Raw genomic sequence first — 18688 nt, 5'->3', positions numbered from 1 at the left:
TATGTAACTGAAGTAATTATTTGTTTATTCTCTGCAACTCCATAAAAGGAAACATTCTAACATGCAAATCTTACTATATCACTCCGTGGCTAAAAATCGTCCCGTGACTGCAACTAGATCCAGAATTAAGTACAAGTTTCTAAGTGTACTTGGCCACTGCATTTATAAAAGTACGCAGAGCTCCTGTCTTTCTTTCCTGCTCTCTCAAGAAAGTTCTACCTCTAGACCTATTCTGGATCTTTTAGGATGTAGTTATTAGGAGGTTAGACAAATAAATGACCAGAGAATGAGAAAGACTTGGAGACATTAAGTAAACTTAATAAAGAGATAGATAAGTGAAAAGGAAAGAGAGGGAGAAGGGAAAAGATGAGAGCTGGATGTCAAGAAAATACTGAAGGATTAAGAGTTTACAGAGGTAGTTTTTGGGTGTTAGAAAATAGGAGGAATAGAAAACAGAAATTGGATAGAGGAAAGTGATGATTTTTATATTTTTTGAAAAGTACAGTTAAGATTAGAGTTGCTTGATGATTTTTTGATTACTCAGACTCGGCTTTTTTAGAGGCCTCCCTCCATAAAGAAACTGGGCTACATGGGACTGTGGGATCTATTAGGATTAGAGAAGTAAAATGCCCTGATCTTTTTCTCATTTGGCCACCAGGAATGCACTAATCTTTTTTTCAGTGTTAGCCCACCACACTCACTCTGGCTCCAATACTTGCCGACAGTTTGCAGAGGCCACCATGTTTATTCTCATATCCAAGTCACTGCACTTGTCAAATATTGCTCTGTCTACCTAGAGCACTCACAGTCACTTCCTCTTTTAACACTAAAGTCTACAGTTTCTTCCACAATCAGCTTAGTTATTCTACAGGAAGACTTTACTCCTACCTCTCTTACATTCTCAGTTAAGATCTAATAGATACAAATACAGGGAACAGAGAAAGCACATGTCAGCTTTATCAGTCTGCTTACTTCAAACCCTTTCATTACCCTGAGTTTCATGAGAGCAAGATGGTAAAGAGCAATAAAACAAACAAACAACAACAACAACAAACCAACCAACAGAAAATGATTCATAAAGAAGCTAGTTTCTGGTTTATAGTAAAATCACTGGGATTTGTATTACCAACAAGTCTTTGAAAATGGTAGGGTGTCTATAAAATCGTCAAGAAACCAATCTTCTTAAAAGTAAACTCCCAAAACAAAAATGCAAGGAAAACAAAGCTTTGATTACACAAATATCTGAAATTTCGTTACCTGAAATTGATTATAAACAGACCTCCAGAAATGATGGTGGTATGGTAGCAGATATCCAAAATCCTTGCTAGAAACTTCCTAAGATTTCCTAAGCCAAATCCCAGAGGAAAAATAAGAATAGAGAAAATTATGCAAAGTTCACATTGGTTGAAGTCCAGTGGTAAATAATATATCTATTCTAGTTAAGCAGAAACTTATTTTACAGTCATTAGGAAGCTGAATAAACAAACGCCAAACTGAGTTTTCAGATATGACTGAAAATCACACTAAGCTATGAATAAAATCGCTGCTCTATAATCAAAAAACCTACCTGCAAAACTTGACAGCCACCACCCCATGATCAGGACACAACCACTAAATTGGGTATTCAGGATAGCATTTGCCAGCAGAACCAGAAGAATGGCCTGAACCTCACTTCTTTCTTCCAAACCTTATGTAAGTGCATTTGTATAGTGAACGTGAATCACATTTAGTCCCCTATCTTAGAGATTCAAGGAATTAATGTTCTGTTTTCCAGCTCTTCTACACAGAAAGACACACAAGAAAGACACAAAAGAAAGACAGAAAGACAGGAAGGAAGGAAGGAAGGAAGGAAGGAAGGAAGGAAGGAAGGAAGGAAGGAAGGGAAGGAAAGAAAAGAGAAAAGAAAGAAAAGAAGAAAGAAAAGAAAGAAAAAAGAAAGAAAGAAAGAAAGAAAAAAGAAACAAAGAAAGAAAAAAGAAAGAAAGAAAGAAAGAAAGAAAGAAAGAAAGAAAGAAAGAAAGAAAGAAAGAGAAAAGAACAGACAGACAGACAGACATCAGTCCACCAGATAATTCACACCATGTGGATGCCTCCTCGACAAGGCATAGTAAAAGCCTGAGGAGATTTTCACTTAGGAATAACGCAAATGAGATTAGTTTGGAGGAACTAATCAGGAACATACCTATGATACTCCTTCCCCCAAAGTAGTAAAGGAATATGGGAAAGAACAACAACAAAACACACACATACCTCTAAAGTAGAGGGAACAGGGGTAGAGATGAGGTTTGTAACACTCAACGTGGTATTCTATCACCAGAATATACAAGGGCTATGCTACGTTATTAAGAATCCTGGCCACACCAAATGGAAAATCTACAATAAAATGTTTTCTGATCTGGCTTATAATTTATGTGGCAAACTGGTCCCTACTGGAAGTACACTCTCCTAGAATATAAAAGCATTCTACATTCCTACTAACATTGTAGGACTGGCCCTGGTGACATTATATACCCGGACTATAATAAATATGAGTGCTAATACATATTAGCGTAGCACATAACACTAACACTAAAATTGGAATGATACAGAGATTAGAATGGCTCTTCTGCAAGGATGACACACAAATTTGTGAAGTGTCCTCTGAAGAGGGTAGGAGAGACAGTCTTGAGTCCCTGAGGCCATACATGTCCCATTTCCTGTCACCAGTTGTTTGGTATGGAGAGATAATCCTTGTACTTTGAGGAGGGAGAGTGCAGCAACAGGGTGACTTTATATTTAACTCAATGCTGCACTATCACAGTGGAGAGTAAAGCCGTGCTGGGCTTAGCCAGTGCCTGCACATGGAGATAGCATGTGGACCAGACCCAGTCAAAGGGGAATTGTCTATACTAACAGTTAAAACTTGAGTTACTTGGCAAGTCTCACCACTGTGGGCCAAAGTGTTCCAGGATTTTAGGTAAACTGGCAAGGCAGTCTAAGGCCCAAGGACTGCAATTCCTAGGCAACTCCTGGTGCTAAGTTGGGCTCATAGCTATTGTATTAGCGTGGCACATGACTTGGGGAGACACCAACAAGGACAGCTAAGGAGTGCTTGCACCACCCTTCCCTCAGCCCCAAACAGTGCAGCTTGTGGGAATGAAAGTAACACCTTCCTTCTGCTTAATGTAAGAGTAAAGAGTAAAAAGGACTGTGTTTTGCATCTTGTACACCAGCTCAGCCACAGTAGGATAGGGCACTGGGCAGAGTGTTGAGACCCTACTCCAGGGCCTAGCTCCAAGACAACATTTCTAGACACACCCTGGGCCAGAAGGAAACCCACTGCCTTGAAGGCAAGGACCCAGTCCTGGAAGGTTTCATCACCTGCAAACTAATGTGCCTTTGGGCCCTGAATAACCAGCAGCAATACCCAGGTAGTATGCCATGGTACTTGGGCTCTTAGATATGCTGAATTCAGGTGTGCCCAAGTACATTATCAGGTGTGGTAGCAACAGTGAGACACTCCTTCTGCTTGAGAAAAGCAGAGGAAAACGTAAAGAGAACTTTTTCTTACATCTTAGGTACTAGCTTGACCACAGTGGGGTAGAGCACCAAGCAGACTCTTGGGGTCCCCTATTCCAGCCCTTGGCTCTTGGATAGCATTTCTGGATATCCTCAGAGGGGAGGAAGATAGGAAGAAAGAAAAGAAGGAAGAGAAGATCACAAAACAACAAGAAAACAAATGACAAAATGGCAAGAGTAAGTTCTTAATAACTTGAATGTAAATGAACTAAACCCTCCAATAAAAAGATATAGAGTGACTAAATGGATAAAAAGACGAGACTGAATGATCTGTTGCCTTCAAGAATCACACCTTCACTTACACACACATAGACTGAAAATAAAAGGATGGAAAAATAGTATTTCATGTCAGTGGAAACCAAAAAAGAGCAGAAGTCACTATACATAAATCAGACAAAATAGAATTCAAGACAAAATCTGTAAGAAGAGACAAAGAAGGTCACTATATAATGATAAAGGGGTCAGTTGAGCAAGAGGATGTAAGAATTATAAATATATGTGCAGCCAACAGTAGAACACTCAGATATATAAAGCAAATATTATTAGCACTAAAGGGAGAAAGAGATCCTAATATGATAGTAGCTAGAGACTTCAACACCACACTTTCAGCATTGGTCTGAAATTTCAGAGAGAAAATCAACAAAGAAACATCAGAATTATCTGTATTACAGAACAAATGGACCTAATAGAGATTTACAGAACATTTCATCCAACGACTGCAGAATCCACATTTTTTTTCTCAGCACATGGACCATTCTCAAAGATAGACCATATATTAGGCCATTAAACAAGTCTTAAAAGCATTAAAAAAAAAAAAAACAAAAAAAAACCCTTGATATTATATCAGCATCTTCTTTGACCACAATGGAAAAAAAAAACAGAAGTTAATAACATGAGGAATTTTGGAAACTCTAGAAACACATGGGAATTGAACACTACACTCTTGAATAACCAGTGGGTCAATGGAGAAATTAAGAAGAAAATTTATAAATTTTTTGAAACAAATAATAATGGAAACACAACATACCAAAACCTATAGGATATTGCAAAAGCAATACTAAGAGGGAAGTTTATAGCTACTACATTAAAAGCAAAGAAAAACTTCAAATAACAACCTAACAATACATCTTAAAGACCTTGAAAAGCAAAAGCAAACTAAACCCAAAATTAGTAAAAGAAAATAACAAGGATCAATGTCCTTTGCAGGGACATGGATGAAGCTGGAAGTCATTATCCTCAGCAAACTAACCACAGGAACAGAAAACCAAACACCGCACATTCTAACTTACAAGCAGGAGCTGAACAATGAAAACACATGGACACAGGGAGGGGAACAATATACACTAGGGCCTGTGACAGAGAGGTGTGGGTCCGGGGAAGGAGAACATCAGGATAAATAGCTAATGCATACGAGGCTTAACACCTACGTGATGGGTTGATAGGTGCAGCAAACCATGATGGCACATGTTTACCTATGTAACAAACCTGCATGTCCTGCACTTGTATCCTGGAACTTAAAATTAAAATTAAATTAAACTAAAAAAGAAGAAGTGTAAATGGTTTTCAGGGTCTGGAGTGGTAGGTAGAAAGGAGGAGTGACTACTAATGGGTATGGAGTTTCTTTTTAGGGTGATGACAATGACTTTGAACTAGATAGTAATGATGGTTGTACAACATTGTGAATATGCTAAAAATCACTGAATTATACAATTGAAAAGGGTGAATTTTATAATACATTATCGTAATAAAATTGTTATAAAAATGAAAATAATAAAGATCAGAGCAGAAATAAATAAAATTGAAATGAAGAAAATACAAAAGATCAATGAAACACAAGTTTTTTAAAAAATAAAATTGACAAACCTTTAGCCAGACTAAGAAAAAAACAGATAATCAAAGTGAATAAAATCAGAGATGAAAAAGGAGACATTTCAGTCAATACCATAGAAATTCCAAGGATCATTAGTGGCTACCATGAATAACTATATGCCAATAAATTGGAAAATCTAGAAGAAATAGATAAATTCCTTGACACATACAACCTACCAAGATTAAACCATGAAGAAATTTAAAAAAAAAAACAGAATGAACCAATAACAAGTAATGAGATTGAAGCCATAATAATAAATCTCCTTTTAAAAATTTAAAAATTATTAACATTGGGAGGCCAAGGTGGGCAGATCATGAGGTCAAGAGATTGAGACCATCCTGGCTAACATGGTGAAACCCTGTCTCTACTAAAAATACAAAAAATTAGCCAGGCATGGTGGCAGGAGCTTGTAGTCCCAGCTACTCGGGAGGCTGAGGCAGGAGAATGGCGTGAACCTGGGAGGTGTAGCTTGCAGTGAGACAAGATGGCACCACTGCACACCAGCCTGGGCAACAAAACCAGACTCCATTTCAAAAAAAAAATTAAACAAAAAAAAAGATTAAAAAAAAAAAATCTCTTAGCAAAGAAAAGCCCAGGTCCCAATGCCTTCACTGCTGAATTCTACCAAACATTTAAAGAAAAATTAATACCAATCCTACTCAAACTCTCCCAAAAAGTAGGTGAGAAGGGAATACCTTCAAACTTATTCTACAAGGCCAGTATTACCCTGATGCAAAACCAGACAAATACACATTGGAAAAAAATAAAAAAATAAAACTACAGGCCAATATCCTTGATGAAAATAGATGCAAAAATCCTCAACAAAATATTTGCAACAATACAATGAAAAGATCATTCATTACAACCAAGTGGGATTTATCCCAGAGATGCAAAGATGGTTCCACATACATAAATAAATCATCGTGATACATCATATCAACAGAATAAAAAACAAAAACCATATGAGCATTTTAATTAATGCTGAAAAGGCTTTGATAAAATTCAACATCCCTTCATGCTAAAAAAAAACCCTCAAAAAACTGGGTATAGAAGGAAAGTAACTCAACATAATAAAAACCATATATAGCAGACCTATAAATAGTATCACACTGAATGGAGAAAAATAGAAAGCCTTTTCTGTAAGATCTGGAACATGACAAGTATGCTCACTTTCATCACTATTATTCAACATAGCACTGGAAGTCCTAGCTAGAGTAACCAGACAAGAGAAAGAAATAAAGTGCATCTAGGTTGGAAAGAAAGAAGTCAAATCATCATTGTTTGCAGATGATACAATCTTATATTTGGGAAAACATAAAGATTGTACCAACAACAACAACAAAAAAACTAATATAACTATTAAATTCAATAAAGTTGCAAAATATGAAATCAACATACAAATATCAGTAGCAATTCTACATGCCAGCAATGAACAATCTAAAAAAGAAATCATAAAGGTAATCCCATTTACAATAGGCACAAATAAAATTAAATACCTAGACATTAACCAAATATCATCACAATTATAGAACATGAAAGAAATCAAAGAGAACACAACAAAATGGAAAAGTATTCCGTGTTCATGGATCAGAACAATCAATACTGTCAAAATGTCCTAACAATCCAAAGAATTCTACAGATTCAATGCAATCCCTATCAAAATACCAGTGACATTATTCACAAAAATAGAAAAAAAAAAATCCTAAAGTTTATATGGAACCAGAACACCCAGAAAAACCACAGCTATCCTAAGCAAAAAGAACAAAACTGGAGGAATCACATTACCTGGTTTAAATTATACTACAGAGCTCTCGTAACCAAAATGGCATGGTACTGGCATAAAAACAGTCACATAGAACAATGGAACAGAACAGAGAACCCCAAAACAAATCCACACACCTACAGTGAACTCATTTTTGACAAAGGTGCCAAGAATGTACACCGGGAAAAAGACAGTCTCTTCAATAAATGATTCTGGAAAAACTGGTTATCCATACACATGAGAATGAAACTAGACCCCTGTCTCTTGCCATATGCAAAAATCAAATCAAAATGGATGAGACACTTGAATCTAAGACCTCCAACTATGAAACTACTACAGGAAAACGTTTGGGAAGCTCTCTAGGACATGGCTCTGGGCAAAAATTTAAGTATACACCACAAGCACAGGTAATCAAAGCAAAAATGGACCAATGGGATCACATCAAGTTAAAAATATTCTGCACGGTGAAGGATACAATCAAAGTGAAGAGACAACTCACAGAATGGGAGAAAATATTTACAAACTATGCACCTAACAAGGGATTAATAACAAGGAGCTCAAACAACTCCATAGAAAAAATCTAATTTTCTAACTTGATTAAAAATGGGCAAGTCTAACCTAATTAAAAATCTAACCTGATTAACTTGACTAAAATCTAACATGATTAATCTAGCCTGATCCAAAATGGGCAAAAGATTTGAATAGACATGTCTCAAAAGAAGACATACAAATGGCAAACAGGCATATGAAAAAGTGCTCAACATGGATAATCACTGAGAAATGCAAATCAAAACTACAATGAGCTATCATCTCACCCCAGTTAAAATGGCTTTTATCCAAAAGACAGGCAATAACTCTGGCAAAGATGTGAAGAAAAGGGAACCCTCATATACTGTTGATGGGAATGTAAATTAGTATAACCACTGTGAAATACAATTTGAAGGTTTCTCAAAAAACTAAAAATAGAACTATGATTCAGCAATCCCACTGCTAGGTTTATACCTAAAAGAAAGGAAATCAGTATATCAAAGAGAAATCTCCATTCCCATGCTTGTTGCAGCACTGTTCATAATAGCTAAGATTTGAAAGCAACTTAACTGTCCATCAACAGATGAATGGATAAAGAAAATGTGGTACTTACATAAAATGGAGTACTATTCAGTCATAAAAAATAATGAGATCCTGTCATTTGCAACAACATGGATGGAACTGGAGATCATTATGTTATGTAAAATAAGCCAGACACAGAAAGATAAACACTTCATGTTCTCACTCATTTGTGAGATCTGAAAATCAAAGCATTTGAATTCATGGAGATAGAAAGTAAAAGGATGGTTACCAGGAGATGGGAAGAGTAGTGAGGTAGGGGGTAGGAAGGTGGGGACAGTTAATGGGTACAAAAAAAAGAGTTAAAAGAATGAACAAGACCAAGTATTTGATCGCTTAACATGGTGACTATAGTCAATAATGAATACATTGTACAGTTTAAATGATAATAAGAATACAATTGGATGGTTTGTAACACAAAGGATAAATGCTTGAGAGGATAGATACCCTATTTTCTATGATGTGATTATTATGCATTGCATGCCTGCATCAAAATACCTTATGTACCCCATAAATATATACACATAATGTGTAACCACAAAAATTAAAAACTGAAAAAAGAAAGAAATACGGTTCTAAGAAAGTAATTTCAAAACCCAAACAAACTGTTGAGACCAAGTTCTCTAGTGGGTATATTTATCTTCCTCCCTACTCCCCCTGAGGCTGGTATATGACTGGCAATTTAACTGAATGACTGGCACTTTAACTGAATTTATTCAGCTAAACATCTTAAGATCTAAAAGAAGAGTCCAACAATAGCCATGCAAGTACTTTCTACTTAGAGGAAATGGAAGGCAAGTACAGATCTATTCTAGTCGGTAATGAACATATAAGGAGAAGCCTACAAACTAGCACAGGGAACTCAACTATCATCTGTATCACCCACAGGGAAATTAAAACAAATTAATGAGACAAGAGATAATGACAATATACAAGATCAGAGATGAAAAGAGTACTAATAACAAAAAAGAAAACAAATAAAGCAATCATAGCATTTTCAATGGCACCGGAAACAGCAAAGATGAAATTCCATTACAGAAAATCAACTGCAGATCATCTTTCAGAACTAGATAGAACAAGTGTGAATAAAGTAGATAAAACATTTGAGAAACACAAACAGCTAGAAGACAGAATTTTTTAATGTTCCCAACACAAAATAAGAGGTGATGGATACACTAATTACCCTGAATTAATCATTACACATCGTATACATGTATTGAAATATCACTTTATATCCATCCAAGAATGTCATGCCCACCATCATGTAAACATAATATAATTAACTATATATCCATCTAAGAATGTCATGCCCACCATCATGTAAACATAATGTAATTAACTATATATCCATCCAAGAATGTCATGCCCACCATCATGTAAACATAATATAATTAACTATAAAGTTATTTTAAAGTTCTGTAAAACATTTGTATGTTCATTTACTCTCTCTCTCTCTCTATATATATATATATACACACACATATATATATATATATATATATAAAATATATATATATACTATATCCTGAACAAAACTCAGGATATAACAACAAAAATAAAAGAGCTGAGCAACAGTGGGAAGGAAAGTATAGAAGTCATGGTGACTGCTAAATATGTAATATGTGCATAATATGTACAATTATGTATCAATTAAAAATAAATTTAAGGGCCAAGCACAGTGGCTAACGCCTACAATCCCCGCACTTTGGGAGGTTGAGGGGGGCGGATCACAAGGTCAGGAGTTAGAGACCAGCCTGACCAAGAGACCAGCATCTCCAGTATGGTGAAGCCCCATCTCTACTAAAAATACAGAAATTAGCTGGTTGTGGTGGTAGGTGCCTGTAATCCCAGCTACTTGGGAGGCTGAGGCAGGAGAATTGCTTGAACCCAGGAGGTGGAGGTTGCGGTGAGCCCAGATTGCGCCATTACACTCCAGCCTGGGTGACAGAGTGAGACTCTGACTCAAAAAAATAAAAATAAAAATAAAAATAAAAACATTTGAATTATAGATGAATAACTGGCACTTATCTATACTGATTATAGATCAAAAACTGGTATTCCTTAAAACAAAATACAGAATGTACAAAGATATTAAAAGAAAATTGCCCTAAACTGAGAAAAGATTTAAGCAGATTAAAAAAAAGCTCATGATATACTAAGAAAAATAAGGAAAAGTAGCCAACATTGTTACATCATGGTAAAATATGGGGGTGGGGGGAGACAAAGAAGAAAAATGAAGCTAGTCTTGAGCTTCTCAGTGAATATGTTAGATGACAGAAAATAATGAGACAATTTTTATTGAAATCTTAGAGAAAATGTGAACCAAGATGTCCATACTGAAAGAAGTAACTCATATGTAAGGGCTAACCAGTCTCAGATATATGTCCTCAAATTCTTGTATACCACTCTTGCAACCATCCTGAAAAAAGTACTTGAAATATTTCAAACAACCAACAATGCAAAATATAGAGCTGAAAAGTAGGCAAGTAGTGATATAAAAGACCATCAGGTGGTAAGTCACACAATACTTGTACAAAACTAGCTGTGAAAACGGGAACTTTAATATAGTTTCACATAGGGACTGGAGTACGTGATTGTCAGTTTGGTTCAGTGGACTAGTACAACAGTTTCTGTAAAGACAAAGCTAATTTCCAGCCATCCTTGTATGTAATTGGTCAGATTTAGGTTACATGGTGATCTCTAACTACAGGGCAAGCTAGGAAAGTATTTGTCACTCTTAAGCTCTATGATGGACAGATGATCCCTGAGAGCAGGAAAGAGGGGAAGTAAATGATTATTAAGTAGTCAATCAAGAATATCATGCCCACCATCGTGTAAATATATAACTAACTATAAAGTTATTGTAAAGTTCTGCAAAATATTTGTGTTAGTTTTTAAAAGAAAAAGATATACTATCTTTAAGAAATATATACTATATGCTGACAAAACTCAGGATACACCAACAAAAATAAAAGAGCTGGGCAGGGTTGGGAAGGAGAGTATAGAGATCATGGTGACTGCTGAAACTCTTATGAATAAAATAGTCCCTCCTCTTGAGTTCTCTTTTCCTTGCTGATAAGGAAAGCTAGATAGACCTAAACACTAATCCTCACATTTGGGAATGGTTCACATACAGGAACGGCTATCCATCTAGATAACATCCAAGAACCACCCAGAGAGTTCAGAGTGTCCCTGACTCCCACCCTCACTCTTCTTCAGGCTGCACCAAAACCAAATTATCACTTCTTTAAGTAATTCGGACATTGAGCTTACATTGTTTGTCAGTGTTATTCACGAATACTACCAGCAAGGGAGGAAGTGAAGTCTAGGGCTTATCCACCCTTTGCTAACTCCAAGGAGAGAAAATATCAGGAAGAACAGCAGACCAAGAACAAGGCCAATCCAGCAGAACTCCCATGTGGAGAGAAAGTATTGTTTGATTTAAAGAAAAAAAAGAAAAAACCTAATAGTAGTACAAAAACGCCTGATTTGCAGGTTCTGACTGAACCAGAGGAAGAAGGAAGCTACCTGAATTAGAAAGAATGTTGCAGTTCCAATTACAGAGCCTATCCCATGGGAAAACAAAAAGGCAGCTGGTTGAACTGACACAGAACAGCCCCAGGAAAGTAAAGGAGGAAGTATTCCATTCCAGCCAAGCTGGCGCTGGTCTCCTCACCTACTGAAGACTCTTCTCTGGTACTTACTCCCCACTCCCGTCCTCTGCCTACCTCTGTTTTCAAGTGTGAAAACTTACAGATGCTATTGGAGACTCTTAAATCATGTTCCTAACTCAACTCTCTGAGTCCTTCATCCTGCCCTTACCGCTCCATTTCCACAAGGGCTCCTTTCTACTGTGGAACATCAGTTCTCTCCTCTAAACCTCCATTAAGATAAGGAGTTGAGAAAAGGAAGGGAATAGGAGTAAGATTTTAGTGGAGTCATGAAGAGAGCCCATGAATTTTATCCATTATTTTTTAGTCTTTGCCCAATATAAGAGATTTTATCTTATTTTTTGAAGGGAAAAAGACTTCATACCACCTTTTAATCTAAACTCCCAACATATTTTCTTCCATGACTCATTCTCCCTTAAAACCAATACACCAACCTTTAGTAACTATGTCAGTAAAGGGTTTATTTGCTTTAGTAAGGCTCAGAACAATTCAAAGAATAAGGCTTTCCCCAACATTGAAAACTAAATAAAAGCTAACCCTTTTCTCTCTATCCCTTTTACCTCTGAAGTGCTAGAGCAATAGACTTTATCAGAGGAAATGTCCAGGAAGCAATCTAGCAAGTCAGGTGACAAGTTGAGATTGTTCCCTTTGAGTCTGCAATAGCTCCAGTGTACTATGGGGAAAAGGAGGAACACACACACACACACACACACACACACACACACACACACACAGAGACATTGCTAGTGCCTACTTCTGACCACCAAGCCCATTCCCGAACCCGTCACAGAGCTGTCCTCATCCTTACCTTCCACCTGGAAGAAGTGGGTACATCCCTCCAACATGGTAACATCTGGGACACAAGGGCACCTGCCTGAGCTTTAGCAGAGCCTGGAGATAGAAGAGGGAACAGAGCATGAAGAATTAGGGTCCCTTTCTAGAGCTTTTGAGAGAGATTGATGGACCAAGACAGACATCAAAAGAGGACTTCAGTCAAAAGGACTAAGCCGGAAGACAAAATATCCAATGTCTGGAGATGTTTTCCAGGGTAGAAAGTGAGAAGGAGTCTAACAATACTCACTTTGGGGCCCTAGGGCATCAAGATAGGGATGTAAAATCTTTGAGAATGATTGTGGAAAGAGATCCCAGTAGCTGCTCCCTCCAGAGAGATCCCACTCCAGCTCAGTGTGGACACTGAGGAGACATCAAAAGAGCCACAGAGGAGCTGGGGGCATCTGCATCCCAGAGACCATGTTGTAAGCCCCTCTTTGCTTGTCTCTTAGCCCAGAAGGATAGCAGCTGCAATAAGGTGCTCTCTCTGCTTTACAGTGTGTTTGCCCATAGGCAAAAGGGGTTGGGGCCTCCTGCAACTTCTGCTCTGCCTCCAGGAAGTAGGAACCTTGGAGGTGACCTGACAGCATCCCTCCAGAACTAAGCTGCCTCTGCACAAAGCAGTCCCCAGTGACTGAAGTCCCTGCCTTACAGCCTGAGCATAGAGAAGCCCCTTCATATCTCTCACCTGGAAGTACCACTGTTGCCAGTCAATGAAGTCCCAACCTTCTGTATCTCCTGCTGCAGCTGGACAAGCTCCTTGTCATGGTCATTGTCCTTGATGCTGATGCTGGTTCCGTCGCCTGGCTTAGGACAGGCCAGTGGGAGTTCATGTGAGGATGTAGAGTTCATGTGAGGAGGGTTTCAAGCCTCCAGCTCCCAGGGCTGTGTGTTTCATAAGAAAAGCACTGGTCCCAGCTCTTACCCACACAGGGAACCATCCGAGTCTCTGAGTACTCATATTTCCTTCTTGAGGCAACTCTAGTGCTTCCACAAGGCACCACAGTCCACAGATTTGGCCCCCTGGGTTCTCTGGTTGGTAAAAGAGGAGGGAAAATTGAGCCTGCTCTCAATAAAGAAAAGTCATCAAGCCTGCAGTTTTGGAGGACCGAAGTAGACAACCTTTAGAATGTAGATTGTTACCTAGCTGTCTTGTGCTAAGCAGGGTAAGTTTCTGGAGAAAAGAAAATATCACCAGCTACTCTCATGAACAGTTGAAAAAGACCTGTTTGTGTGGCAGGAGCCTGGCCTGACGTTTAATCCTGTTTCTACCACATAAAAATTCACAGTAGGTCTGATGAGAGGCAGCTCAAGAGTTCAGCTACATCCCTGTTTAGCTGTTTAGCATAGTCAACAACTTCTTGAGTTCCTCATTTTCCTTGGAAACTGCTGCTATCTGCTTCTCAAAGTTTCTCACCACCATCTAGAACAACTCACTTCTTTTCTACCAAATGGAGCAGACAGGTGAGAGAAGAGAATAGTTACAAAACTAACCCAAGCATGCTAGCTCTGTTTTTCCATGCTTTTACTCTCTGGCCTCCCTCCTACCTACACACAGGCATCCCCATATTACTTGCTTTGAGCTTTGCCAATTTTACCTGTGGGCTGGCTCCTATCTAACACTTCAGGTCATTGAGAATGTCAGCCTGTGGGTGGGAAAAGAGGAGAGGGAGGATGAATAGTGAGGAAGACTATTCCGGAAGACAAAATATCCAATGTCTGGAGATGTTTTCCAGGGTAGAAAGTGAGAAGGAGTCTAACAATACTCACTTTGGGGCCCTAGGACATCAAGATAGGGATGTAAAATCTTTGGGAAGAATTGTGGAAAGAGAATCCCAGTAGCTGCTCCCTCCAGAGAGATCCCACTCCAGCTCATTGTGGACACTGAGGAGACATCAAAAGAGCCACAGAGGAGCTGGGGGCATCTGGAAATGCCTCCCTCAACCCTCCTGATACTCACTTCCCAGGCAGCTCCTGCATCATCTGCTATCTCCCGCATTTGCTGCCCCCACTCCTGGAGCTTCTGCAGCTCCCTGTCCTTCCTCTTCAGCTCATAGTCACACTGCACCTTCTGGCTGATTAGCTAGTCTTGCAAACACTTCACCTGGTAGAGTAGAGGGGGCCATTAAACAGGAAAGGCACATGCAGGACCCACAGAGGCACCAGCAAGGAGAAATAAATCAGACCCTATACATGAAAAAAAAGAACAAGATCTTCCACAAACAAGTGAAGCAGTCGCAGCCATGGGAGGCATGACATCCATCCTGCCCCTTAAGGCCAAGGCCTGCTACTCTAACTGTTGCCAAGCTGGGCCCGGGCCACACCACAGCTGGTTGGTCTGTTCCTGGCCTGTACAGCAGCAATCATTGCTCACATGTTTGCATCTGGGCCTAGAGTAGGGCAGGAAAGGGAAGCCATTCTCCCAAGATAGTGGTTCTTAAACATTATTGGGCATCAGTATCACCTGGAAGGCTTGTTAAATCACACATTGCAGAGCTCACAGAGTTTCTGATTCAGCAGGTCTGAAGAAGGCCCTGGAATCTCCATTGCTACCAAGTACCCAGGTGATGCTGATGTGCTGATGCAGAGACCACAATTTGAGAACTGCTGCTCTAAGCCTTACCGTGGCTACTTTTAGCCTTCCCATCCTCACTCTTCTAGAGTTTGAGCAGCCTTTAATGGGCACCTACCTTCTTTACATGCTCATTTTATCTTATCCTAAACCTTCAGGGAGTGATAAGACAGATGCCCACCACCCTCAGAGACCCCTCTGTAGAATGGTTAAGAATGCATTGGATCTGTAACAGAGAGCTGGGTTCAAGTCTTGACTCTTCTACTTACAGGTTAGCACCACAGCAAGTTACTAACTGTGGAACCTCTGCTGCCTCATCCATGAAATGGGTATAAAGTCCTGCCTCCTAGGTAATACATGCCAATTGCTTTATCTCGTGCCAAGCACCAGTGTATGCCTAAACATTGTGAGTTTATTGTTAGAAAAATCTTTTCAGGCAGATTTATTTGCCTCAGTCTTCTCTTTATTTAATCTATCCAACAGTCCCATCATGTGTGACTCAGCCCTCAAGCCCTATCTTTAATACTTGTTGACTCTTTCTGCTTTCAGTGCTCAAATTACAGTCTCTCTCCTAAACTATTGCAAGTCTCCTAAATTCTTTTTTAAACCCCTCTTTGCCAAATTCACTTTCCACTCTAGCATCCCAGGCCTCTTGCTAAAGCACAGCTAGCATTATGACACAACTCTGCACTGAAAACCTTCAAGGACTTCCCAATATGGTCAGTCTTTCCTCACTATGAGCAAATGAGTGGGGAAGCACTGGTTAGAGGGAGTGTCTCTCTGCCCTCTCCAGCAAGATCTGCTGATATCCTATTTTCTTTTAGGAGCAGATGTTAAAAGGCCCTTTCCTCCTTCTGAGGTCCTAATATGCATTTTCTCTCCTTCCCTAAATTTTCATAGTACTTTATATTGTATCAGTATTATAATAGTGTTCCTTAAATTATAGAGCTGCATGTCACTCTTTAGCCTGGGAGGTCTCTAAAGCCAGGAACCTCTTTATATCCCCTAGAACTCAAACACCATGTTATTAATTCACTTATTTAATAAACAGTGATTCTAAAACTACTTCAGAAAGTATTTTGACATATTTGAGATTCACAGTGTTTTCTCCTCATTGTAAAAACCATCTTCCAGCTTGTTTTTTAAGCTCCCTTGTTTTCATTTGGTGCTTTTCATGTTCTGCAGTCACCTTCTAGAAGTCTGAACAAAAACACAAAGAATGGGCATTTTGGTTCCTGTGCAACTCTCAAAATAGAGTTCGTTTTACCAGCCCTGGACCAGAGGGGAGCCCACCTCCCTGAAGGATGAGTCTCAGGCCTGGCAACCTTCACCACAAACTGACCGAAGAGCCTTTGGGCCTTGAGTGAATATCAGTGGTAGCCTGGCAGTATGTTCCATGAACCTGTGGCCACAGGGTAAGGCCCTTCTCCCTGTGAAAAGGGGAGGAAAGAATGGGAAGGACTGTCTTGTGGTTTGAGGGCCAGCTCAACCACAGTAGAATAGAACACTGGGCAGATTTCTAAGGTTTTTTACTCCAGTCTCTGGCTCCCACATGGCACCTCTGGATCTACCTGGACTCTGGGGGAACTCACCACCCTGAAGGGAAGGGCACAAGCCTGACTAGCTTTGCCCCTTGCTGATTATAGAGCTCTAGGGCCTTGAGTGAACATAGGCAGTAGCCAGGGAGTGGTTACAGTGCGCCTTGGGTGAGTTGAGTCCCTGCACAGTCCCAGTGGTGGTGGCCATAGGGGTACTTGTATCACCCCACCTGCAGCTCCAAATGGCTCAGTGCAGAGAGACTCCATTTGGGATAAAATAAGGGAAAAGAGCAAGAGTCTCTCCCTGGTACTCAGATAATTCTTCCAGATCCCTTATTCAAGACGATCAAGGCAGTACCTCTATGAGTCTGCAGGAACTACAGTGTTACTGGGCTTGAGGTACCCACTAATGCAAATCTGGCTTAGATCACAATACTCAAGACCTTTTAAATACCTGGAAATCCTTCCCAAGATGGACAAGTGCAACCAAGCCCAGACTGTGAAGACTACAATAAATACCTTACTCTCCAATGCCCAGACACAGAAGAACATTCCCAAGTATCAAGACTACCCAAGAAAACATGACCTCACCAAATGAACCAAATAAAGCACTAGGGAGCAATCCTGGAGAAACAACGATATGTGACCTTCAAACAATTCAAAACAGAGATAGGTGACCTTCAGAGAATTCAAAATAGCTATCTTGAGGAAACTCAAAGAAATCCAAGATAACACAGAGAGAGGATTTAGAATTATATCAGATAAATTTAATGAAGAGATTGAAATAATTTAAAATAATCAAGCAGAAAATCTGGAGCTGAAAAATGCAAGTGGCATACTGGAGAACACATCAGAGTCTTTTAATAGCAGAACTGATAAACCAGAGAAAAGCAGAGAGCTGGAAAACAGGCTATTTGAAAATACACAGTCGGGGAGACAAGCAAAACAAATAAAAAAACAATGATGCATACCTACAGGATACAGAAAATAGCCTCAAAAGGACAAAATTTAAGAGTTATTGGCTTTAGAGAGGAGTTAGAGAAAGAGATAGGTATGGAATATTTATTCAAAAGTATAATAACAGAGAACCTCCCAAACCTAAAGATACCAATATCCAAGTACAAGAAGATCATAGAACACCAAGCAGATTTAACCCAAAGGAGATTCATTCAAGGCATTTAATAATGAAACTCCCAAAGGTCAAGGATAAAGAAATAATCCTAACAGAAGCAAGATAAAATAAACAAATAATATAAAATGTAGCTCCAATACATCGGGCATCAGACTTTTCCATGGAAATCTCACAGGCTAGCAGAAAGTGGTGTGACATATTTAAAATTATGAAGAAAAAAAATATTTTACCATAGAATAGTATCTATGGTGAAAATATCCTTTAAATATGAAGAATAAATAAAATCTTGGCCAGACAAACAAAAGTTGAGGGATTTCATGACCACCAGGCCTGTCCTACACAGAATGCTAAAGGGAGTTTTTCAATCAGAAAGAAAAGGATATTAATGAGCAATAGGAAATCAACTGAAGGTACAACACTCACTGGTAATGGTAAATGCACAGAAAAATACAGAATATTATAACACCGTAACTGTGGTGTGTGAAGTACATTTATCTTAAGCAGAGAGACTAAATGATGAGTCAAATAAAATAACTACAACAACTTTAAAGGACATAGATAGTATACGAAAATAAAACAGAAACAAGAAAAAGTTTAAAAGTGGAAGGATGAAGTTAAAGCATAGAGTTATTAGTTGTCCTTTTGCT

At 38.9% G+C, this 18688-nt stretch overlaps 1 long non-coding RNA gene and 1 pseudogene across 2 annotated transcripts in view; both read left to right on the top strand.

Moving 5' to 3' along the window:
* The window catches only part of LOC103884536, a 107862-nt gene extending 89529 nt beyond the window's left edge, over window positions 1-18333 (top strand). The window contains exons 4-5 of one of the 2 annotated variants that reach the window (XR_002522143.2): window positions 11793-11993; window positions 15643-18331. This is a non-coding gene — a long non-coding RNA (uncharacterized LOC103884536). Of the gene's footprint in view, window positions 1-11792 lie in introns of both variants that reach the window. The other variant, XR_002522142.2, reaches the window with a different exon arrangement.
* On the top strand, window positions 2548-2648 carry LOC116274305 (annotated as a pseudogene).
* Window positions 18334-18688: the final 355 nt, after the last annotated feature.

Source organism: Papio anubis, chromosome 3, assembly GCF_008728515.1.
Source record: "Papio anubis isolate 15944 chromosome 3, Panubis1.0, whole genome shotgun sequence".
Taxonomy (NCBI): Eukaryota; Metazoa; Chordata; class Mammalia; order Primates; family Cercopithecidae; genus Papio; species Papio anubis.
Note: the sequence above shows the minus strand (reverse complement) of the source record. Positions and strands in the feature narration are given on the sequence as shown.